Raw genomic sequence first — 26,380 nt, forward strand, 5'->3', positions numbered from 1 at the left:
AGGGGAGGGGAGGGGAGGGGAGGGAAGGGGAGGGAAGGGAAGGGAAGGGAAGGGAAGGGGAGGGAAGGGGAGGGAAGGTTTCAAATGGGAAGCTCATTACCAGAGGGAACTTCTGACTATTAATGCAGTGGATTGTAAATTTCGCAGTCACGAAAACAGATAAACAAAGTCCAACTTAAAGTCTACTTTGGGCCCTCATCTTGCCAGATAACAGACAACATAATTTAGTCATTTCTTAACAAGTGGAATCACTGCATGTACATGTGCAGTCTCTTTGGGATAGACTTCTCTCTCACTGAGTGACATCCGAATTCTGGGGTCTCAGGCATTGATGAAGAATGGGTGTCTGCTCCCTGTCCCATCTGTTTGCCAATGTCGTGACCTGATGTTCACTTCCAGGATTTGGTCTTTGCCTGTTGGATGGCCAGGAAATAACAGCTTTGCAGAGGCTGCTCAAGGTGGTGAGAGAAAGACCTATAGCCCCTTCCCTGACCCCAAAGCACCATTTTTTGGCTATTACAAGATAATTAATGAGTGACTTATTTGTATGCTGCATACTATTTTTTGTTGCTATACATTTTAATTTCCAATGTTATTTTGGGTGACTTAAAGGAAGTTGCTGGGAAAGAAAGCTTTGGCTTGACCTACAGAAACTGCTACTTAACCTATACAGAATAGGAATACGGGCTTTGGAGAGGACAGAACAGGTTTGTCAGAGTGTAGATTCTCTCACTCATGAAAGTTAAAATGTAATCAATAAACATTCTTAATGGGGATAAGTGAATCAGTGTTAGAGCCACATTTTATTGAAGGTAGTTATTTTTTTAAAATAAAAAAGTTGTTGCTTTTTTGTTTTAAAAAGTCACACATTTAAAATTTAAAAAAATTATAACTAAAAAAATTGAAAGTCACCAGTAAATCCAATAGAAACTCCAAAAATAACCACTGTAAATATTTTGATGTATATCCTTCTGGACTTTTGTCTCTATGTGTGGATGTGGGTAAATGTAGAGACAACACTGATTTTTTATATGCACTTTCATTCCTTTTTGGGGAGGAGGGTTATTATATTTGCTGTATATCATGAGCTGTTTCAGTTTTTCACTAAAATGTCTGTGATGCCGTGATGATGAAAGTGAAAGAGAAACTTAAAAAATAAAACCTGGCCAGGCACTATCGCTCACGCCTGTAATCCCAGCACTTTGGGAGGCCGAGGCGGGTGGATCACCTGAGGTAGGGAGTTTCTGACCAGCCTGACCAACATGGTGAAACCCCATCTCTACTAAAAATACAAAATTAGCCGGGCATGGTGGTGCATCCCTCAGCTACTCGAGAGGCTGAGGGAGGAGAATCCTTTGAACCTGGGAGGTGGAGGTTGCAGTGAGCCAAGATGGCACCATTGCACTCCAGCCTGGTCAACAAGAGCAAATCTCCATTTCAAAAAAAAAAAAAAAAGAAAAGAAAGAAAGAAGAAAAAAGAAAATCTGTCTTTTTTTGAGCACATATCATGTGCCAGTCATTGTCTGAATGTCTAATATATCTTATCTCACCTCTCTTCACAAGAGCCTTAAGGGTTAGGTACTATCCTCTCCCCAATTTTATAGAACAGGAAAGTAAGATTTAGATGAGTAATGTGTACAAGGTAACAGACAGAAAGTTGTGGAAATAAGAATTGAATTGATACATAACATTCCCAAAATCAAGATTTTAATCATCACACCTTTAATTAATTATTTAGTTAATCTGTTTATTCATACAAATGGTTGAGTACTTGCTATTACTAGGCATTATTCTAGAATACATCCATGATCAGAACAGGCAAAAAACAATGTGCTCATGGAGTTATATTCTACTGGGGGTCAGGTGGGCTGAAAATAGACAATGAATAAGAAAAAGAAGAAATGTTACAATACAGTAAATGTCCGTAAGTGCTATGGAAAATAACAAAACAGGGAGGTGTGATGGGACAGCCATGCAATTTGAAATAGAATGCATAAAGCAGACCTCATTGAGAAGGTGATATTTGAGCTAAGTCTTGAAGGAGATGAAGGAGTAAGGCAGGTTGATGTCTGGGGGAAGAACACTCAGGCAGAGGGAACAGCATGTGCAAAGCCCCTGAGGCAAGAGGGTGCTTGGACTGTGTGAGGAACAGAAGGAGGTGAGAGTAGCTGAGACAGAGTGAGCAGAAGAGAGCATGGAGGAGAAGAGATTTGAAATTTGGGTCCAGTCAAATTGTAAATCTATGTAAAGACTTAGCCTTTTTCTTTAGGAGTGATGGGAAGGTATTAGCAGACTGAATAGAGTGGCATCATCCAGCTTGGATTTTAACAGCATGCTTCTGGTATTTGTGTAGAGAAAAAGCTGTACAGGGAGCAAGGATGGAGAGTCAGGAAGCTAATGCAAGCATCCAAAAAAAAAGACGAGTGTTTGGACCAGGGCAATGACAGGGAAAGTGAGCTGTGGTCACATTCCAGGTCTATTTTGAAGGTGGCAAAGGAGGCACATGAGCATGGGAGTGCTGAGGGTGACAATGGACATTTAAGGCTTTAAGGTTGGATGAGATCGCCAAGGGCATGTATCCTAGACAAGAGTAGAGGCCTGAGGACTGAGCCCTGGGCATCCTAACACAGAAGCTGGAAGATAAAGGGAAACCAGCAAACAATGAAAATAACGTAGGTGGTGAGACAGAATATCGGTCTCTTTTGAGAGCCAATCTGGGGCAAGTTCACTGACATGCATTATTTCATCAAATCCCTATTCCAATATTGTGGGGGGAAGTATTCTACTGGTTTTATAGATAAGAGAAATAGAGGCTCAGAGAGAAGAAAGAAATTATTCGAGGTATCAAATAAGCAAGAAACAGAACTAGGATCGAAGCCTTTTTCTGGATGTAAAGGGCAGGTTTCTTGGCCTGGCTGGGTCCTTGCCCTGTGCATTGGACAAAATATTATGGAAGCTCATGTTTCTCTTGCCACAATAATCTCCAGGCAGCAACCCTCAACCATAGCAGAAAGGGAGCTGACTGGTGCATATTTCAGCTTCCTCCACCTTGAGTGAGGCAATTCTGAGATGTGCCGTCCACCTTCTCCCAGAACTCCCCAGTGGAATTGTGACCCAGTTGCCCATTGTCACTGCTGTGAGTTGACAATGTTCCCTGACTGGTTTCCTGTCAGTCTCTGCCTCACCTGCCCATTCCCTTAGTGGTATTGCTCAGATGACCTCCCTTACAAATCCCTTGCACTTATATTCTTATCCCAGAGGCTGCTTCTGGAGAAACCCAAAAGTAGACTCTTGTGTGAAGAACAAAGACACACAGCTTTAGCCTGGGGATGGACACTTCCCAGAAGCCCTGGCTGCCGCTCACTGCTGTGCTGCAGCCTGAGGTGTGTGGGGATGGGTGCCATACACACTGTGTCTGCATGTATGACACACGTGCATCCAGGTGCACATCCTTGGGTGGATGTGTGCAGGTGTCCACATCTGTGTGCCAGCTCAGATTAACAGCAGGGAAGGAAAACTGAACCAGCTCCTTATGTAAATATTGGGCAACTAGAACATTTTTCTGTTTCTTTGAGTCATTTCAGAGTTTCTGAAACTTTGCCGCCTCTCCCCTTGGATGGAGGGTGGGAGTGGAGGTGGGGGAAAAGGAGGTTATTTTTGCCCCGGGGATTTCAGAGCCCCTCTGTTATGTGTTTTTCTCCTCTCTCTCCTTCCCACCCAAGCCCTCAGAGGGGAAGATCTGCTGAAGACAGGGAGAGGTCCTTGCAGTCCCTTGGCAAAGCAGGTGCTACCTCTGTGGCTCTGGAGAGCAGAGAATTCACTGAAGGACATGAGATGCCCAGTGGCTCCCCCATGCCAACCTACCACAATGCTCCCAACTCAAGAGAAAAGAGGTGAGCAGACACCAGATTCAAAACAGTTCTAGATTTAAAGACAGAAGCTGTAGGTTTGCAATCTCAGTTTGCATCCGTGACCATGTCATTCAGCTGCTTTGAGTGCAGGGCTCTTGCCTGTGGGAAGAGGATGGGGAAGCCTGCCTCATGGTCCCTTAGGGTGGCTGTGAGTCTCCGGTGAGTCTAGCAGCCAGAGGAGGGCATCTGAAAGAACACTTTAGAACCAGACAGATACAGGTTCACATCTTGTCTCCGACATTTCCTTAACCCGACCTTGAGAAGTAAATTAACCTCTCTGAGCCTCTGTATTCCCATCAGTAAAATGGGGATTAAAAATGTTTCAATTTTATTTAATTAAATAATGTAACATATAAATTACCCATTAATTTACTGGCATATAGAATGTGCTTATAAATGTCTGTTTCCTCCATTCTATCTACCCTGATACTTCCCAGGACAGTGAGGGAAAATAGAGACGAGTATAGGTAGAAAGATGGGAGGGAAATAGATTTGAAGCACAGAGCATTTTTCTTTGGTTAACCAATGCAGAGGGTTACTAGGCATTAATTTAATCCAATATACAAATTTTACTGCCACAGACAATAAGCACAGATAGAGAATGAAGAGCTGTAATATTCAAAGATTCATACTACAAATTGACAGGAAAAACACAAACCATCCAATAAAAAATAGGAAAAAGTATAAAATAAAGCAATCCAAATGAGCCATAAACATAGTAAAAGATACTTAAATTCACTAGAAGTCAGGAAAATAAAAATTAATATAAATTTCATGTAATTAATGAGACATTATTTTACATTCATCCAGCTGGCATATCTAAAAAGAGCATTAACACTTATTGCTGGTAAGTGTTCCATGAAAAGAATGTTTGCATATATTGCTGGTGGAAATGCAAATTGTCACAGCATTTGTATAAATCAATAGGGTAACATCTATTAAAATTGTAAAACATATTACTATGGTTTGGCTCTGTGTTTCCACCCAAATCTCATTTTAAATTTTAATCCCCATGTTTCAGGGGAGGGACCTGGTGGGTGGTGATTGGATCATGGGCCCGGATTTCCCCCACGCTGTTCTCATGATAGTGAGTTCTCACAAGATCTGCTGATTTATAAGTGTGTGGCCCTTCCCCTTCACTCTCTCACTCTTCCTCCTGCTCTGCCATGTGATGAAGGTGCCTTGCTTCCCCTTCAACTTTCACCAAGATTGTAAGTTTCCTGAGGCCTCCCAGTCATGCTTCCTATTAAGCCTGAAGAACTGTGAGTCAATGAAACCTGCTTTCGTCATAAATTACTCAGTCTCAGGTAGTTCTTTCTAGCAGTGTGAGAACGAACTAACACACATATATTCTTTTATTCAGCAATTCTACTTTTGTGACTCAATTCCATAGAAATTAAAGCATCAGCACATCAAGATACACACACACACAGTCAGGTGAAGGTTTGAATAAATAATGCTACATTATGCCATGGTGCATTATGTGATTATTTAAGAGACTGTATTTGGATTATATTAGTTAGATTTCCATTACATATTATTAAGCACTAAAAGTAGATACAAAGAATTGTTTTTATATCATATGGTGTCATTTTTGGCAAAGCAAACAATAACAAAACGGATGCACACATTTGTGCAAAGCAGAGTGAAAAGTCAGAGGGCGTGACTGTCGGGTTGGTAACAAATTACTCAGAATGGGTTCAAGGGTTGGGGTGGGGGAGGGGTCTCATCATATGACAGGAAGAAGGTAAAGAGAGTAAAAAAGGAAAGGAAGACAAAAAGTAGGACCATGAGACCAAAAGCATGTACAATATATTCCCATGTATGTGTGTTGACAAGCATTAAAAAGTTCAGAGAAAACAAAAGATAACATTAGATGTATAACCTACTGACTCAATAAATGAACATTATACATTGTTGAATAAAATAAAGTAATGACAGTGAAAATGCTAATGAGTAGGACTTAAACTTCCAATGCCTTGTGGAAAGACAGCCCCACAAAGAAATGGGTAAGACACAGGCCTGGGGCAGCCAGTACTCAGAGGAGCTGGAGGCGGGCAGACCACTGCAAGGGTGAAATTAAAAACACAAAAAACTCCCACATGCACATGTATCCCAGAACTTAAAGTCAAATGAAGAAGAAAGTAGAAGAAGAAGAAGAAAGAAGAAGAAGGAAGAGGAGGAGACCCTTCCCTGTGATGGAATGGCCAACAGAAGTTGTGAGGAAGTGGACAGAGAGAAGCAGAAGGAGGGAGGAAAAATAAGGGAAAGCTTTGGATACTGATTTTCTTATTCTACACAGTGGAAAATAAATAGGTCCCATGTAAATTCGAAGGCTTCAAACTAGTACCTTGAAGTGGATAACATACAAAGCTCTAATCATAATAAACAGAATTAAAAATTAAAATACTTTAAATTCTAAACGTTATAAATATTTAATCGTAAACATTATGATATTATAAATATTGTATATTAAATTAAATATAACCAATAAAATAGTAGGGGTTGGAGACAAAGGAGAGTAAGATCTCTGGCCCACCATGGCTAGCAAGAAGTCTACTGAGAGGACAGTGATGACAAGACTGCATGGTCTCTGCCCTGTGGAACCCACCATACACTGTAGAAGACTGGAAATAAACAGGAAAGTGAATTATAAATTGTGGTCAAAAGTAAGCTGTAATAGGCAACAATGGGGCTTGGGGGTGATCCTCAGTAAACCGGGTGGTCAAGGAGGATCTTGAAGGAGGCAGCATTTCCATAGAGATATGAAGAATGGAAAAGTGTTGGCCAGGAAAGGCACTCTGGGCGGAAGGAATCTCAGGATGCAGGTCTGGAGCAGGAGGGAGCTTGACCTGCCTGAAGACTTGACTCATGAGATTCGGGCAGCTGGAGCAAAGTGAGGAAACGGGGTGGTGGTTGGCCAGAAGGGAAGAAAGGCTGGCAGGAATCAGGCCATCATCAGCAGTGGGGACCTTATTCTCAGGGCAATGTGAAGCTATTGATGTGTTTTAAATGTGGGAGTTGCAAGATCACAGTTATGTTTTTGGAAGATTACCATGGTGGGGCAGGAGAAGACTATAGAGGCTTCTGGGTGCAATATCAGTTGAAGCTGGGGAAGTGTAGAAACAGACTGATGGGATAGCAGGTGCTGGCATTTTGCAGGGAGTAGAGAGAAAGCTTGGACCAGAGTGGTGGCAGCAATGGGAAGGAGAGGAATTATAAGACTCAAGATCCAAGGAGTATCCTGTAGTCAAGAAGATTTGTTAAGAGATTACATTAGATAAGGAAATGAAGAGACATCTCCATTGTTCTGGCATTAGCAACCAAGCGGATGGTATTACCATTGACTAACATAAAAAGACTATTGAGGGACATTTTGGAGATCCCAGCAAGAGTTCAGTTTTGCACATGCTGTCCCTGGGGTGTCTATGCCACATCCATCAGGCATATGAGTCTAGGGTTCAGAGGAGAGGCCTGGGTGGGAGGTACACATTTGGGAGTTCCTGGCATGCCACAGCATTTAAAACCACTGGAATGTATGAGGTCACCAGAGCAGAGAAGAGACCCTTACAAAGTTCAAAACTCAACGCAGTTATTTCCAAACAAAATACTCAGATCCTTGAGGATCTGGGAAAATAAATGACTTGGAAGAATTTTTCCCCTGGCACTTGGTTCCCCTCATCGTCTTTGGCTGCAGGAGTGATGCTGCTGGCCCAGGCCTTGGTCTTCTCACAGGAAGATGCTACGCCAGCTTGAAAACCACATCTCCTCCAAGGGTCCCGTGCCAGACCCTGTGACCAACCTCCTCCCTCTCCCTTCCCTTTCAATCCAACTCTACTATGAGGCTGCATAGAAATTATGTTTTCTGTTATCTTGCAAGATGAGGGCCTACACAGAATAGGAATATGGGCTTTGGAGAGTACAGATAAGGTTTGTCAGAGTGTGAATTCTCTGACCATGAATTTTACAAGATTCTGTCTTCTGTCACAGAGCATGAAAGCTGGTGTGAGCCCCTGGCTCAGATAAAGCATAGCTGAAGAAACTAGCTCCCCTCTGTGTTGCCCCTCACGCCCCTTCAGTTCTTTTTCAGAACAGACGCCACCCCATGTCACCAAGGGTCTGCTTGATACTCCTTCTCAGGTTGTCTCATGGGCTTCTTCTCACTTACTATGTCCAAAACAAGATTTTTGATGTGTTTTTTTCCTCCAAAGCTGACTGTTATTCAACTTTCCTAATTTCTGTTAATAAAATCATCATTCATCAAATTTGTTAAATCAGAAGGAAAAGATGGATAATCAACAGAGATCTCTTCCCCATCTCTGTGGCCCATGACCATCAGTCTCCAAGTTCTACTGTCTCTGTTCATGGCTGTTCTCTTTTCATCTTCTGTCACTACCTTAGCCCAAGCTTCCACCAATCCTTGCTTCTCTCTCTTTGCCTGGAGTCTCACCATCTGATTTCCCCCTACCCCCTCACAATCTACCTTCCATATCTGATCTTTCCAAATCACAAATCTGATTCTCAGTCTCTACCATAAAACCCAAAAAGCCTTCTCCCATTCCCTCAGAAGAAATTCCAAGTTCCTTAGCTATCTAAGGGCCTCAATGGCATGGCTACTACCTGTACTGCTTCCCAGTCTAATCTTCCCCAATTTCCTCCTACACTTTCTCTTTCATCTTAGTAAAGTTCAAGTAGCTCCTCTAATTCTCTGCCCACATGCTGTTTCTATTGCCCAGAAGCCTTCTTTGTCCAGCTACACCTTCTCATCCCTCCCTGTTTCTGTCTCCTTCTCACCACCCCATCTCTGATTGCTATGCTGCCTCCTCTGTGATCCCATTATTGTGCTATCCTGACCCTTTTCACCCTGTGATCTGTTCTGTAATGAAATGAGCTGGCATCCCCCCACCAACCTGTCTGCATGTTTTTTGAAGGTAGCTAGGGTCTGGACCTGATTGGACTTTGCTTCCTGTGCTTCCCACAGGGCCTCACCCCAAGAAGCCACAGATGAGTGCTTATGGAAGGAGAGAATGAATGATTGAGATAACATCGTCCTGAACACATCAGGCAAGATACCTGAAGGAAATAGGAAGCATGTCCAGAGGGGACTTGAAGAGGCATCCATGGAGGGACAGTTGACTGAGCTGTAAAGAGGGGATGTGGAAGCACCAGGGACCCAGCAATAGCACACAGCATCACTCCACCTCTGCAAAGGGGGCTAGAAGAGGGCACGGTCTTACTGGAATGGGGCAGGAGCTGGACTGTGGAGGGTGGGCCACTCTGCATGGCAGGAGCTATAGGACCCATGGTCACCACCCAGCACATGGGGATCACTCCTATTGGCTTCATTGCCTGTCTTCCTCAGGGTGCTGTGAGATCTTTAATAAACCAGGTTTTGCTAAACTCTAGATCCCCCCAAATTAAGCACCAGGTCTTCCATTGAGTAAGTCTTAGTTAACTAATTAATTGAGTCCTCTTGATTTCCTAAGACCACTCACTCCTGGATGGTGATCTCTTTACCAATGGGCTTCCCCCCAAAAGAGACATCAAGGACTGAGCTGATCACCTCTGTCCCAAAATGGCCACACTCACGTGAGATTCAGTTTCCACTGGATGTGCCCCTCTCCAAATGGGGTGCAGGGCTCTGGATCCTGCCTCTCAAACCCAAAGAGCAGCATCACTGAGTGCACACACAGATAAACACAATGAGTTACCGCCGAAAGTTAGGACTCCAGTAGAGAACTCAGAGAATTCAGGAGTCTGAGATGACTAGGATAGCCAGAGAAAAGCTCTTCCGGATTTCCATTCCATCTTTCTGCCTTCTTGGGGTTAATATGGAAATAGGGAACCCGGCTCAGCCCCTAAAATCCTTCAGTTCAATGTCTCAAGAGGAAGGGTTAAACACACAAGGCCATCTTCTTGTGAAAGAGTGAGTGGATTATGTCACCCTCATATGTAGAACTCTTGAGTGGGTCCCCATTCTACCTAGAACTAAACCTAAGCTCTCTCTGTGGTCACCAAGGCCCTTGAGCATCTGGATCCTGCCTAATTCCCCTTCCTCAGCTTATTCCACATCCCCTCCATTCACTGACCTTCTCCGCAGTTACTTTTCTTTTGTCTCCAAATATCCTACACTCACATCTCAGGACTTAGTGTCCTCTGTTCTCTTTGCATGAAGTGCTGTTCCCCCAGACTATCTCATTCTGCCTCTTTCTTGTTACTCAGATACCAACTCAAGGGCACCCGCTTTGCATGGTCTTCCCTGAACCTAGCTAAGGAATGTGCGGCCTCCTAGTCATGCTCTACCACGTTCCTTTATTTTTTTGCCATCACAGCACTTACCAAGACCTCACATTGTTTTATTGATTTTGGTAGATATTTATGGTCTGACTTTAATTTGTAAGAGCAGGCTCAGTTTGCCTTTGACATTATCATATCCTCAGTGTGAGAAGTGAGGATGCAAAGGACATTGGAGTTGAGAAAGTCAACTGGATTTTTCATACTGACAGTTCTCTCATTCAGACTTCCCAAGCTCCTTTGAAATGAGTGTTTTCGTCCCATTTTACAGATGAGAATACTGATGCTCAGAGCAGCTGACTGAACTCCTGGAAGTCACACATACTGAAAGTGGCAAAGCGGGATCTGCCCCTGCTCTGTCTGATGCTAACAGGACTGCTGAGGCCTCCCCTTCACCTCGCCTCAAGTTGACATTCGGCCTGTGGAAATACACCTCTAAGCCAGCCTTTCTTGCTAGTTTGGTTTTAGCCTCTCCTGGCCTCAGCTTTGCCATCTGTGAAATACGTGAGTGGTCTAGATAGTGCCTGAAATCTACCAGCTCCAAGTCTATGGCCCACGGATGGGCTGTGAGGACAAACAAGGCTGAGGTGGGTTTTCACTCCATTCCTGGAATATCTGGTCATCCTTCCAGGGTTCTTCATGGCAGGGAAACAAAATAAACAACTGAAGAACATGAGGTTCAGGAGATTTAAGTCTGAGTTTCAATGTTGGCTTTGGGTGCCTCTAACCAACCACAAATCTATCCCAAGCCCAAGGCAGGCTGGTCTTACTCAACATTTATGGGGTCTTGCAGGGCTTATGAGTGAGCTCATGTGGGTGAGCTGTGGGTACCACAGGACCAGCACAGATTATTCCAGCACATTGTCCAGCCATGAGACAGAATTTCCCTCTTACGGATCCACTGAATAGCCCTGGCCTGTGGATTTGCTGTAAAGACACAAAACCCCTGAAGCATTATCAGCCAAACCTCAGCCCTGGCCATGGTTAGGTTGAAAACAAGGGAGGCAGCAGGAGAGGGAGAGAAAAGGGCCTCTCATCGTGGAACTGGGGCAGTGGTGGGCAGGGGCTGATGCAGGAGGGGTGCCATGGCCCACCTGCTCTTCACCCATGGTCCTTACACAGACCTGATCCTGCTAATTCTGACTCAGCTTTCACACTCAGCCTGTAGACACTCAATTTTTAGTAATAAGCAGTCTCCTGATAATTTACTATACAGAAAAATAAATTTTTAAAAGATATTAATAGTTGGCATCAGAGTCACTTCACTTCATTTATTCATTTTTTACAACAAACATCTATTGAGCCCCTGGGATGTGCTTGCGCTCTTTTGGGCTGTGCAGATTTAACAGTAAAGATAACAAAGTTCCTGTCCTACTCAAGTTTCCATTCTGATGCAGAGAAAGACAATTATAAATCATAAAATATGTATAATGTCAGTTAAGGATTGGTACTTGGAATAAAATAAAGAAGTAGAGAGGAGGAACTTGGCCATTTTTGATATGATGGTCCAAGAAGCCTACTGAGGTAACATGTAGCAGAGATGTTTTTTAGGAAATGACTTTGATCAGCAACATGAGATTGGTACTGGAATATCCAGAACATAAGTGACAATAAATCAGAAGGTATTAAAATTAAAGATGGATTCATGGTCGAGGGGTGGGGAGAAAAGAGAAAAAAGAGCAAGAATCATGACAAGTCAGACAACTACAATTCTAAATTGTTTGTCTTACTGTGAATAACTTTTCTTCCATATAGTTAAAACTTTATACTAAATTCTGCCACAAACAGAGGCTGTGTGTGTGTGTGTGCATACATGTGTATGTGAGCATGTTTGTGAATAAAAGGGCTGTGTTCCAAATTTGAGTCCATACCAGGACAACTTATAGAATGCAGAAAAAAAGTGCAGTGGTGGCAGGAGGAGGTGACAGCTGCAGGTAGAACAAGAGTCCTTCTGAACTCCTGGTTGTTCCTCCTATGGGAAATCACACCTGGTCTCGCTGGTCCCTCGCACATCCTGCCCAGGGAGAAATGCCTGGGTATGCTCAGTGCAGCTCTTGCCCGCTACCTCTGGAGAGTGAGTTTTCACTGGGAGTAAGCATCCTGCTTGGCTCTCTAAGCCCGACTATTATCTGGGCAAGGCCTCCATGTGAATCCCATGGAAAATTCAAACCATCCCTCCCTTCAATTCAGAAAGAACTGAACCATCCACTCAACTAAATATCAGTTATTACTATCATGGGTGTTATTGTTAAATATAGACTGAGTCTTGTGTAAGCCAGCAGCACTAAACACACAGAAAAGTCACAAATCTGAGACTTGGAAAATCCAGGCAGCTTCTTTACAGGAGGCATTTCAGCTATTTCTTGCTGCAATAACAAACTACCCAAAAGTCACTGTGTTAAAGCAATCATTTTCTTTTGTTCACAAGGTTATGGTTCAGGAACCTGGAAAAGGCTCAGCTAGGTGGTTCATCTGTGATCCACGTAGCATCAGCTGGGACAGCTGAGGTCAGAGCACCCATTTCCAAGATGGCTGCTTCATCTGGGCATCTTGGAGAGATGACTGGAAAGCCTGGCCTGCATGCATCTCTGTCCTCCACATAGGCTTAGTACTTCTCCAGTAAGATTCCAAGAGACCAAGGTGGAAGCTACTTGTCTTTCTAAAGGTTCAAGTCAGAACTGAGTTATTTCTGCCTTACTCTATTGGTCAAAATAGTCATGGAAACAGTCCAGAGTCAATGGAAGTAGAATTAGAGCCCATCTTTCATTGGAGAAGTATCAATGAATTTACAGCTATCATTAATCTGACCACAGAGTGAGGTCCAAACTCAAAGATTTGCTAACATGCACCAATCACTTCCTAGGTGGCAGACATTCTTCTGAGCATTTTAGATGTGGTAACTCCCTTAAGTTCCCCTGGAGCCCGATAATACGATAGGCCATACCTATGATATACGTATAATTACTAGCCCCATTTTAAGTTGCTGAAAGTGAGGCTCAGAGGGGTTGAGTAACTTGCCGAATGCCATAGGAATAAAAGGTGGCGAAGTCAGGAGTAGAACCCAGGCTGCCTGATCGAGGGCCTGCACTGTGTAGTGCTACTCTGAGGATGGGGCACGTGAAGAGGCTTGGAAAAGAAGGTAGATGCAGTATCTGGGGCTGCCATAGCACATACCACAAACAGGGTAGCTCAAAACAACAGAAATTTATTATCTCACAGTTCAGGAGGCCAGAAGTCCAAATCAAAGTATTGTCAGCGTTGGTTTATTTTGGAGACTCTGAGGATGAGCCTGTTTCTTGCCTCTCTCTAAGTGTCTGGTGGTTGCTGGAAATCATCGGCATTTCTTGGCTTGTTCATTCCATTCCTTGGCTTGATTGTATTGCATGACTCCAATCTCTGCCCGTCTTCACATGGCCTTCTTCCCTTTTCATCTCTCTGTGTCTTCTCCTTTTTTTACAATGATGTCAGTCACTGGATTTAGGGCCCAAGCTAAATTCAGAGTAATTTTACCTAGAGATTCTTAACTCATTCCATCTGCAAAGACCCTATTTCCAAGTAATATCATGTTCTGAAGTTCCATGTAGGCATGAATTTTTGGGGGACACTATTCACCCACCACAGAATATAAGATGAGGGATTCATCTTCTGGGCTGAGAGGAGGGGACGGGTGAGTCCAGATGAAAAGACAAAATGGAGAACTGCAGGACCCCAGTTGCTCAGGTGGGGCACAGAATGTAGGAAGACCCGAATGCAGAAGGCTCAGCCAAGGACGCAACTCATAGGGGTGTAGGAATTTGGGAACCAGGCTCAAGTACTTTGTCTTATAATGGAAAAAACTAAAACAACTTTTATGGATTTTAAGAAAGAGAGTAAAATGATCAGATGTCTATTTTAGACCAATCACTATGGCAGCTGGGAGAGAATGAATTAGAGGAGAATTCCTGCAAAGGGAGCAAAGAGAAGTTTGCTGTAAGATGCATGTTTGAGCTGGCCACGGTGGCTCATGCCTGCAATCCCAAGCACTTTGGGAGGCCAAGGTGGGTGGATAGCTTGAGGTCAGGAGTTCAAGACCAGCCTGACCAACATGGCGAAACCCCATCTCTACTAAAAATACAAAAATTAGCTGGGTGTGGTGGTGTGTGCCATAATTCTAGCTACTCGGGAGGCTGAGGCAGGAGAATTGCTTGAACAGGGAAGCAGAAGTTGCAATGAGCCAAGATCACGCCACTGCACTCCAGCCTGAGCCACAGAGTGAGACTCCATCTCAAAAAAACAAAAACAAAAACAAAGCACATTTGGATGCTCTGACCTCTACATGACAGCCCTGCTGAGTCTTCCCAAGATTCATGTGAGGGAGCTGTCCGTGTACAGGAGGAGGAAGGGGGCTTCATCCAGCACCCAGATCTGTTTAGACCTGAGTCCTCCCCGATCCTTTGCAATGTTTTCTTAACTGTGGAGTAAACAGAATGAGAAACACATGGTGCTGGGTTTCTTTCACTTAGAAAAACAACAACAGACTTGAGGGTTTACAAGAGAAACATCTGAACTTGTGCTTTGACACTCTGGGCCAAACCCTAAGGGATCAAAAAGCAAAGATTCTCAAGAAATACAAAAAGATTCTTGCCCAATCTTTTGTGGCGTCGCCCTTTGCCCACTGTATCCTAAGCCGCATTCCCTCTCCTCTCCCATCCAGGCAGGCCATGTGGGCAGGGAACGGACGCAGGCTCTGAAAAGTGCACATGTATAGCTCCTTAGTGAGATGTGGGTGGTGACCTGGTGACTACGTTTCTGGAAAAAGGCCCAGAAAGACACCACAGTTGTAGGGGGAGTGGGGGAATGAACAGAAAGCAGAGATAGAGTTTGAGAAACTTCGGATACATTAACAGGATATTGACACCTTAGCCCCATAGGAAGGGCTCCTGGGTAACTGAATTGTCATGTACTTTGGACTCAGATAGAACTGGGTTTAAATCCTGAGCCTTCCCTGCCAGAGTGGCAGAAAGCTGGAAGCAAGTTAAGCGTCCAACAATAGGGGACCGTTCTCATAAATCACAGCAGGTCCATACATGGGACACCATGCAGCCATTTCAAACCAGGCACCCACAGGGTATTCAAGGCACAAAAAAATACTTAGTTTAGATGTTAAGTAAAAAGCAAATAAATACAAGTACCATGACTCCACTTTCTAAATATACATCTAACATATACATATATACAGAAAAAATACTGAAAGTCCCTTAGAATGTAACAGCACTTACCTCTGAGAATAAGTCTATGGGCACCTTTTGGTTTCTTTCTTTAAAAAGTTTCTTTGGGCTGCGTGTGATGGCTCATGCCTGTAATCCCAGCATTTTGGGAGGCCGAGGTGGGCAGATCACCTGAGGTCAGGAGTCCAAGACCAGCCTGACCAATATGATGAAATGCCATCTCTACTAAAAATACAAAACTTGGGGGGCGGAGCAAGATGGCCGAATAGGAACAGCTCCAGTCTCCAACTCCCAGCGCGAGCGGCACAGAAGACCGGTGATTTCTGCATTTTCAACTGAGGTACTGGGTTCATCTCACTGGGGAGTGCCGGACGATTGGTGCTGGTCAGCTGCTGCAGCCCGACCAGCCAGAGCTGAAGCAGGGCGAGGCATCGCCTCACCTGGGAAGCGCAAGGGGGAAGGGAATCCCTTTTCCTAGCCAGGGGAACTGAGACACACAACACCTGGAAAATCAGGTAACTCCCACCCCAATACTGCGCTTTAAGCAAACAGGCACACCAGGAGATCATATCCCACACCTGGCCGGGAGGGTCCCACGCCCACGGAGCCTCCCTCATTGCTAGCACAGCAGTCTGTGATCTACCGGCAAGGCAGCAGCCAGGCTGGGGGAGGGGCGCCCACCATTGCTGAGGCTTAAGTAGGTAAACAAAGCTGCTGGGAAGCTCCAACTGGGTGGAGCTCACAGCAGCTCAAGGAAACCTGCCTGTCTCTGTAGACTCCACCTCTGGGGACAGGGCACAGCTACACAACAACAACAACAACAAAAAAGCAGCAGAAACCTCTGCAGACGCAAACGACTCTGTCTGACAGCTTTGAAGAGAGCAGTGGATCTCCCAACACGGAGGTTGAGATCTGAGAAGGGACAGACTGCCTGCTCAAGTGGGTCCCTGACCCCTGGGTAGCCTAACTGGGAGACATCCCCCACTAGGGGCAGTCTGACACCCCACACCTCACAGGGTGGAGTACACCCCTGAGAGGAAGCTTCCAAAGCAAGAATCAGACAGGTACACTCGCTGTTCAGAAATATTCTATCATCTGCAGCCTCTGCTGCTGATACCCAGGCAAACAGGGTCTGGAGTGGACCTCAAGCAATCTCCAACAGACCTACAGCTGAGGGTCCTGACTGTTAGAAGGAAAACTATCAAACAGGAAGGTCACCTACACCAAAACCCCATCAGTACATCACCATCATCAAAGACCAGAGGCAGATAAAACCACAAAGATGGGGAAAAAGCAGGGCAGAAAAGCTGGAAATTCAAAAAATAAGAGCACATCTCCCCCGGCAAAGGAGCGCAGCTCATCGCCAGCAACAGATCAAAGCTGGACGGAGAATGACTTTGACGAGATGAGAGAAGAAGGCTTCAGTCCATCAAATTTCTCAGAGCTAAAGGAGGAATTACGTACCCAGCGCAAAGAAACTAAAAATCTTGAAAAAAAAGTGGAAGAATTGATGGCTAGAGTAATTAATGCAGAGAAGGTCATAAACGAAATGAAAGAGATGAAAACTATGACACGAGAAATACATGACAAATGCACAAGCTTCAGTAACCGACTCGATCAACTGGAAGAAAGAGTATCAGCGATTGAGGATCAAATGAATGAAATGAAGCGAGAAGAGAAACCAAAAGAAAAAAGAAGAAAAAGAAATGAACAAAGCCTGCAAGAAGTATGGGATTATGTAAAAAGACCAAATCTACGTCTGATTGGGGTGCCTGAAAGTGAGGGGGAAAATGGAACCAAGTTGGAAAACACTCTTCAGGATATCATCCAGGAGAACTTCCCCAACCTAGTAGGGCAGGCCAACATTCAAATCCAGGAAATACAGAGAACGCCACAAAGATACTCCTCGAGAAGAGCAACTCCAAGACGCATAATTGCCAGATTCACCAAAGTTGAAATGAAGGAAAAAATCTTAAGGGCAGCCAGAGAGAAAGGTCGGGTTACCCACAAAGGGAAGCCCATCAGACTAACAGCAGATCTCTCGGCAGAAACTCTACAAGCCAGAAGAGAGTGGGGGCCAATATTCAACATTCTTAAAGAAAAGAATTTTAAACCCAGAATTTCATATCCAGCCAAACTAAGTTTCATAAGTGAAGGAGAAATAAAATCCTTTACAGATAAGCAAATGCTTAGAGATTTTGTCACCACTAGGCCTGCCTTACAAGAGACCCTGAAGGAAGCACTAAACATGGAAAGGAACAACCGGTACCAGCCATTGCAAAAACATGCCAAAATGTAAAGACCATCGAGGCTAGGAAGAAACTGCACCAACTAACGAGCAAAATAACCAGTTAATATCATAATGGCAGGATCAAGTTCACACATAACAATCTTAACCTTAAATGTAAATGGACTAAATGCTCCAATGAAAAGACACAGACTGGCAAACTGGATAAAGAGTCAAGACCCATCAGTCTGCTGTATTCAGGAGACCCATCTCACACGCAGAGACATACATAGGCTCAAAATAAAGGGATGGAGGAAGATTTACCAAGCAAATGGAGAACAAAAAAAAGCAGGGGTTGCAATACTAGTCTCTGATAAAACAGACTTTAAACCATCAAAGATCAAAAGAGACAAAGAAGGCCATTACATAATGGTAAAGGGATCAATTCAACAGGAAGAGCTACCTATCCTAAATATATATGCACCCAATACAGGAGCACCCAGATTCATAAAGCAAGTCCTTAGAGACTTACAAAGAGACTTAGACTCCCATACAATAATAATGGGAGACTTCAACACTCCACTGTCAACATTAGACAGATCAACGAGACAGAAAGTTAACAAGGATATCCACGAATTGAACTCATCTCTGCAGCAAGCAGACCTAATAGACATCTATAGAACTCTCCACCCCAAATCAACAGAATATACATTCTTCTCAGCACCACATCGTACTTACTCCAAAATTGACCACATAATTGGAAGTAAAGCACTCCTCAGCAAATGTACAAGAACAGAAATTATAACAAACTGTCTCTCAGACCACAGTGCAATCAAACTAGAACTCAGGACTAAGAAACTCAATCCAAACCGCTCAACTACATGGAAACTGAACAACCTGCTCCTGAATGACTACTGGGTACATAACGAAATGAAGGCAGAAATAAAGATGTTCTTTGAAACCAATGAGAACAAAGATACAACATACCAGAATCTCTGGGACACATTTAAAGCAGTGTGTAGAGGGAAATTTATAGCACTAAATGCCCACAAGAGAAAGCAGGAAAGATCTAAAATTGACACTCTAACATCGCAATTAAAAGAACTAGAGAAGCAAGAGCAAACACATTCGAAAGCTAGCAGAAGGCAAGAAATAACTAAGATCAGAGCAGAACTGAAGGAGATAGAGACACAAAAAGCCCTCCAAAAAATCAATGAATCCAGGAGTTGGTTTTTTGAAAAGATCAACAAAATTGACAGACCACTAGCAAGATTAATAAAGAAGAAAAGAGAGAAGAATCAAATCGACGCAATTAAAAATGATAAAGGGGATATCACCACCGACCCCACAGAAATACAAACTACCATCAGAGAATACTATAAACACCTCTACGCAAATAAACTGGAAAACCTAGAAGAAATGGATAATTTCCTGGACACTTACACTCTTCCAAGACTAAACCAGGAAGAAGTTGAATCCCTGAATAGACCAATAGTAGGCTCTGAAATTGAGGCAATAATTAATAGCCTACCAACCAAAAAAAGTCCAGGACCAGATGGATTCACAGCTGAATTCTACCAGAGGTACAAGGAGGAGTTGGTACCATTCCTTCTGAAACTATTCCAATCAATAGAAAAAGAGGGAATCCTCCCTAACTCATTTTACGAGGCCAACATTATCCTGATACCAAAGCCTGGCAGAGACACAACAAAAAAAGAGAATTTTAGACCAATATCCCTGATGAACATCGATGCAAAAATCCTCAATAAAATACTGGCAAACCGGATTCAACAACACATCAAAAAGCTTATCCACCATGATCAAGTGGGCTTCATCCCTGGGATGCAAGGCTGGTTCAACATTCGCAAATCAATAAACATAATCCAGCATATAAACAGAACCAAAGACAAGAACCACATGATTATCTCAATAGATGCAGAAAAGGCTTTTGACAAAATTCAACAGCCCTTCATGCTAAAAACGCTCAATAAATTCGGTATTGATGGAACGTACCTCAAAATCATAAGAGCTATTTATGACAAACCCACAGCCAATATCATACTGAATGGGCAAAAACTGGAAAAATTCCCTTTGAAAACTGGCACAAGACAGGGATGCCCTCTCTCACCACTCCTATTCAACATAGTGTTGGAAGTTCTGGCTAGGGCAATTAGGCAAGAGAAAGAAATCAGGGGTATTCAGTTAGGAAAAGAAGAAGTCAAATTGTCCCTGTTTGCAGATGACATGATTGTATATTTAGAAAACCCCATTGTCTCAGCCCAAAATCTCCTTAAGCTGATAAGCAACTTCAGCAAAGTCTCAGGATACAAAATTAATGTGCAAAAATCACAAGCATTCTTATACACCAGTAACAGACAAACACAGAGCCAAATCATGAATGAACTTCCATTCACAATTGCTTCAAAGAGAATAAAATACCTAGGAATCCAACTTACAAGGGATGTAAAGGACCTCTTCAAGGAGAACTACAAACCACTGCTCAGTGAAATAAAAGAGGACACAAACAAATGGAAGAACATACAATGCTCATGGATAGGAAGAATCAATATCGTGAAAATGGCCATACTGCCCAAGGTAATTTACAGATTCAATGCCATCCCCATCAAGCTACCAATGAGTTTCTTCACAGAATTGGAAAAAACTGCTTTAAAGTTCATATGGAACCAAAAAAGAGCCCGCATCTCCAAGACAATCCTAAGTCAAAAGAACAAAGCTGGAAGCATCACGCTACCTGACTTCAAACTATACTACAAGGCTACAGTAACCAAAACAGCATGGTACTGGTACCAAAACAGAGATATAGACCAATGGAACAGAACAGAGTCCTCAGAAATAATACCACACATCTACAGCCATCTGATCTTTGACAAACCTGACAGAAACAAGAAATGGGGAAAGGATTCCCTATTTAATAAACGGTGCTGGGAAAATTGGCTAGCCATAAGTAGAAAGCTGAAACTGGATCCTTTCCTTACTCCTTATATGAAAATTAATTCAAGATGGATTAGAGACTTAAATGTTAGACCTAACACCATAAAAATCCTAGAAGAAAACCTAGGTAGTACCATTCAGGACATAGGCATGGGCAAAGACTTCATGTCTAAAACACCAAAAGCAACGGCAGCAAAAGCCAAAATTGACAAATGGGATCTAATTAAACTAAAGAGCTTCTGCACAGCAAAAGAAACTACCATCAGAGTGAACAGGCAACCTACAGAATGGGAGAAAATTTTTGCAATCTACTCATCTGACAAAGGGCTAATATCCAGAACCTACAAAGAACTCAAACAAATTTACAAGAAAAAAACAAACAACCCCATCAAAAAGTGGGCAAAGGATATGAACAGACATTTCTCAAAAGAAGACATTCATACAGCCAACAGACATATGAAAAAATGCTCATCATCACTGGCCATCAGAGAAATGCAAATCAAAACCACAATGAGATACCATCTCACACCAGTTAGAATGGCGATCATTCAAAAGTCAGGAAACAACAGGTGCTGGAGAGGATGTGGAGAAATAGGAACACTTTTACACTGTTGGTGGGATTGTAAACTAGTTCAACCATTATGGAAAACAGTATGGCGATTCCTCAAGGATCTAGAACTAGATGTACCATATGACCCAGCCATCCCATTACTGGGTATATACCCAAAGGATTATAAATTATGCTGCTATAAAGACACATGCACACGTATGTTTATTGCAGCACTATTCACAATAGCAAAGACTTGGAATCAACCCAAATGTCCATCAGTGACAGACTGGATTAAGAAAATGTGGCACATATACACCATGGAATACTATGCAGCCATAAAAAAGGATGAGTTTGTGTCCTTTGTAGGGACATGGATGCAGCTGGAAACCATCATTCTTAGCAAACTATCACAAGAACTGAAAACCAAACACCGCATGTTCTCACTCATAGGTGGGAACTGAACAATGAGATCACTTGGACTCAGGAAGGGGAACATCACACACCGGGGCCTATCATGGGGAGGGGGGAGGGGGGAGGGATTGCATTGGGAGTTATACCTGATGTAAATGACGAGTTGATGGGTGCAGCACACCAACATGGCACAAGTATACATATGTAACAAACCTGCACGTTATGCACATGTACCCTACAACTTAAAGTATAATAATAATAAATAAATTTTAAAAAAAAAGTACAAAACTTAGCTGGGCATGTTGGCATGCACTGTAATCTCAGCTATTCGGGAGGCTGAGGCAGGAGAATTGCTTGAACCGGGGAGGCAGAGGTTGTAGTGAGCCAAGACTGTGCCACTGTGCTCCAGCCTGGGCAACAAGGGCAAAACTCTGCCTCAAAAAAAAAAAAAAGAGAGAAGGTTTCTTTGATAAAAGAAATATTATTTTAATATATATAAATATATACATATGCATGTGCTTCCAGATGTACCTAAAAACACACACACACACAAATATAAATCAGTATTAAAAATAGCCAACATGTCTCCATGTGCCAGACTCTATAAATGTTTTATTCTCATCTCCATAAAAGCCCCTTTTCGCTAATTATTAGTAATTTTCACTTATAGATAAAGAAACTTGGAGATTAAGGAGCTTGTTTAAAGGCACCCAGGCACTGAGCAGTTGAGTCAGTTCAGTTCAGTTTAAGCCTAACTTCTCTTCAAGCCCCAGGTGCCCAGCCCTGAGCCTGAGTCCCCACTCCCCACACCACATACCTCATACTCAGGAACCTGCCACATCTGCTGAGTGAGCCCGTGGGTGGGGTGAGTTGTTTTGGAAACTAGTCTCGTCTGTTGTTCCTGCGGAAGATCACATTGAGCTCAGCTTGTTGACAAATGCCACTGACCCGGCAGCTTTGTCTGGGGCAGAATTTGTTGAAACTCATAGAAAAGAAGAAAGGAGAAGAAAGCAGACAATTTATCTAACCCAGATCTGGAAAAGGAAAGACAGGCAGCATTGTGTCCTGGAGAGGCGTGCAGACTGGGAACAAGGCAGACCTGGCACTCCCCTGGAAAGGCTGCCCACGCAGAGCCAAAGACGCCCCAGGAATCTGCAAAGGCATATGGATCAGGTACCTTTGGTGCCTTCCAGCCAAAGGTCACAGTCAGATAAGAGGCTGTCCCTGATTCCCCTCAACTTAGGGAAGGCACCTGAGGATTGCAGCAAAGTCAGGGAAAGCCGGACACGGAAGGTCTCGAGAGTCTGCCCAACCCCTCAGTTTACAGAACAGGAAACAGGTCCAGAGGGTAAGGGACCAGCCCAGGTATCCACAGTGAGGCAGTACCCAAGTCTGCTGCAGAACCCAAACACCGCATCTGCTGGACCCAAAAGAGAGGCACAAGGACTCTATACCAGGCACCATGCTGGGCACCAGGGAACCAGCAGTGGGTGAGGTGCACAGGTCATTGCTCACACAGAGGCTGCACACCCAGGTGATGAGCACCGTGTGCCCATTTAACAGAAAGAGAAACTGAGTGCTGACAGGTTATGCAGTTTGGAGCACGTAAGCAGCAATACTGAGGTCCTCCCTACTGTCTTTGTGCACATACAGACTCATAAGTAGAAATATTCATAAATTCAGTCAGGAGTCAGTCTCTAAGCCTGGGTCCTCAAACTAGCAGCCAAGTGACCCTCTCATTCTCCAAGACCCCCAGAGCATAGATCACAGGGCAGGCCCTGCCATCCCCTGGTTTACAAACCTCAGAATTTGATCTTTTTCAGTTTCTCATATCTGTGTTCCTTCATTTACACATCCATGTACTCACTGTTCATCTGTCCATATAAACACCCACCCATCCATCCACCCATCCACCCATCCATCCACCATCCATCCATCATCCATTCATTCATTTATCCATATATTTATTTTCCCAATTTATTTTTTTTTTACTTATTGCTGCAATTTATGCTTTCTGTTCCTTTTCCCCTTTCCTCTCTGCCCCCTCTCTTCCTCTTTCCATTCCCCTCTTCCTTCCTGTAAACACTTAACTGAACATGGGTCAGACATACAGCACAGGGTATACACAGGTGAATGAAACCTTGTTTCTGTCCCCAAATCGGTCATGATCTGTTGAGAGAATTGACAGTATATCCAAATAACTATAATACATGTGGGACACATGTATATTTTATGTATGAAATCTGTAACTGTCGTTTGAACTGTACAGAGAAAACCAAAACGCTACAAGAATCAAAAGGAGAGAAACCTCTGGCTAGAGGCTTGGGGAAACCTCTATGGAGGAGAAACACTGGACATGAGAAAACCTAAAAGCATTCAAAGCCGCAGGAAACTTGTATAAAGAGAGGAGCCAATCGCAATCCCCAAGACACAATCCTGAATGCCATCATCTTCAATATTGAGATCCCAAAACAGCAAAATCCCAAAAATATAATTCTGAAAAAAAAATAAAAAAGTATTTTAAAGACACTTATTTACATTTTTAGGAGATTTCTTCCGGGTGTGGTAGCTCATGCCTATAATCCCAGCGCTTTGGAAAGCTGAAGTGGGAGGATCACTTGAGGCCAGAAGCTCAGAACCAACCTGGGCTTAACAGAGAGAGACCCTATCTCTACAAACATAAAAATAAATAAAAGGAGATTTATTTGAGAAACATAAAAACATGACAGAACACTTCATAGGCCACTTTACACAACAAAATGAGCCGTCAAAACATGCATATCTTTGCAAGCATAAACAGGTATATTAATGACATTCTCATGGTATAATGTTTATGAGCAGATGAGCCATATTTGTAAAGAAATCTGTAAAAAAGCAAAATGTAAAAATGCCTATCATTATGGTTGGTAATTGTATGCACCCAGCTTTATAACTGTGGTCAACTGAAATATCATAATGAATAACCTAAGTCTTTTGATGAGATAAATCAAAAACCACAGTGGGTCACTGCTGTATAGGTGGTTGCCCAGAGCTGAGATCTGGAGAAATTTTATCTTTCATAAATGCACATGTTCAAAAAGAAAATCTCTTCATTTATTGAAGAAGCTTCAGGGTTTATATGTTCAGAACTGGGGAGGCTGATGGTGTCACTTGCATTCTAAGTCTAAAATCCTTAGGACCAGTGGGGCCCCTGATGTAAGTCATGGAGTCCAAAGGCCAGCGAGCCTGGAGTTCTCATGTACAAGACAGCAGAAGAAAAATTCGTTTCAGCTCTGAAAGAGATCAATTACCCTCTATATTTCTTCCCTCCAGGCTCCTACCAACGCTGAGGGCAGATCTTTCTTACCTACTCCACTCAGGCTCACACATCAATCCTTGGAAATATCCTCACAGACACACCCCCAAATAAGGCTTTACCAGGTTTCTAGGTATTCCTTAATCCAGTCAGGTTGGCACCTAAAATTAAGTTCACCCCTTGTCAACTTGTCATCCATACACATCTCCTTACACCACACTTAATTTCCAAACAAAGACAATAACAAGGCAATAGTTCCACATAACACCATGCAGTTATCCTGTGATTGTGATTTTTGGTCTTTTAGATATTAGGAATTTTAGACGTTAGGGATTTACGCATTAGAGATTTTGATCTGTAGGGATTTTGATCCTTTCGAATTTCAACTTTCAGGATCATGACGTTTGGAATTATGATGGAAACCCAATAAAGAGAAGTCATCTGTCTCCAACTCTGCCTTGGGTTTCAATAGCAAATCTCTGTTCCCATCATTCCTCCACGCGCTGTGCATTCCACGAGGACATGCGCCATTGCTGACTTGTTCCCCAACTGTATCCAGCACCAAGCACACTGTTGGACAGTTAACTGAGCCATTCATCTTTCCTCTCACTCTCTACTCACACCTACTTTTCTTACAGATGTAGCCTTGAGCCCATGTGGGCAGAATGTTCAGATTCTTAAGTCAATCAGCTCAGCAAGAGTTACAGGTGTGCTTTCATCAGCTGTCACCTCTCCAGGCTGTTATCCTGGGAAATATGGAAGTACGGAGGCCATTAGGCTGTCTCCCCACTTCTGTTCTTTCTTTCCAACACGACCAGTCCACCCATCCATTCATCCAATCCTGCATTCATGACTTCATTCATCCATCGCTCATTGTGTTCCTGCACAGAGGCCCTTGGAGATCCCACCACCCAGAGGATGAAGTCCACTTCTGTCCTGACACCATCTCCTTTCGAAGTGGAGCCTCTATTTCACTACTTCTCCCATGTGGCCTGAGCCCCAGCCACCCTTGCCGTTTCCAATCCATTTCCAAACCTTACCAGGAACAGCCTCCTACCTGGACTCACAGATGTCAACCCTCTCCGCACCGTGCCCCTTCTGTGAGGTAGCCATAGGGAATATTCTAGAAGATCTGACATTAGCCTCCTGTTGACACCTTTCAGTGACTCCCATAACCCCCAGAGGGATGCCACAATTTTTCACAGGGGTTTTGGGATCTGATCCCTTCGTGGTTCTCTTATCTTCCCTCTTCCCAAAGTGTCCTGCCCAGCCAGGCTGAACTCCTTTGGCCCCACAATCAAGTGGCACTTTTTCTTGCCGTGGACCACCTACTCTTCCTTCTGCCTGGAAAGCCACAATTGTTTTCTCCACCTAACTTAATTCTATGCTTCAAGTCTCAGCTTCCTTCATCTGCAAACTCTCACCCACCTCTGGCTTCATACCCCATGGCTACCCCTGGCTGAGTGAAGGGTCTTCCCTGTATTCTCATAATTCTTGGGCTTGTCTCAACTGCAATCCTATGGCACAGGATTG

The sequence above is a fragment of the Theropithecus gelada genome, chromosome 8 (assembly GCF_003255815.1).
Source record: "Theropithecus gelada isolate Dixy chromosome 8, Tgel_1.0, whole genome shotgun sequence".
In the NCBI taxonomy this organism is placed as follows: domain Eukaryota; kingdom Metazoa; phylum Chordata; class Mammalia; order Primates; family Cercopithecidae; genus Theropithecus; species Theropithecus gelada.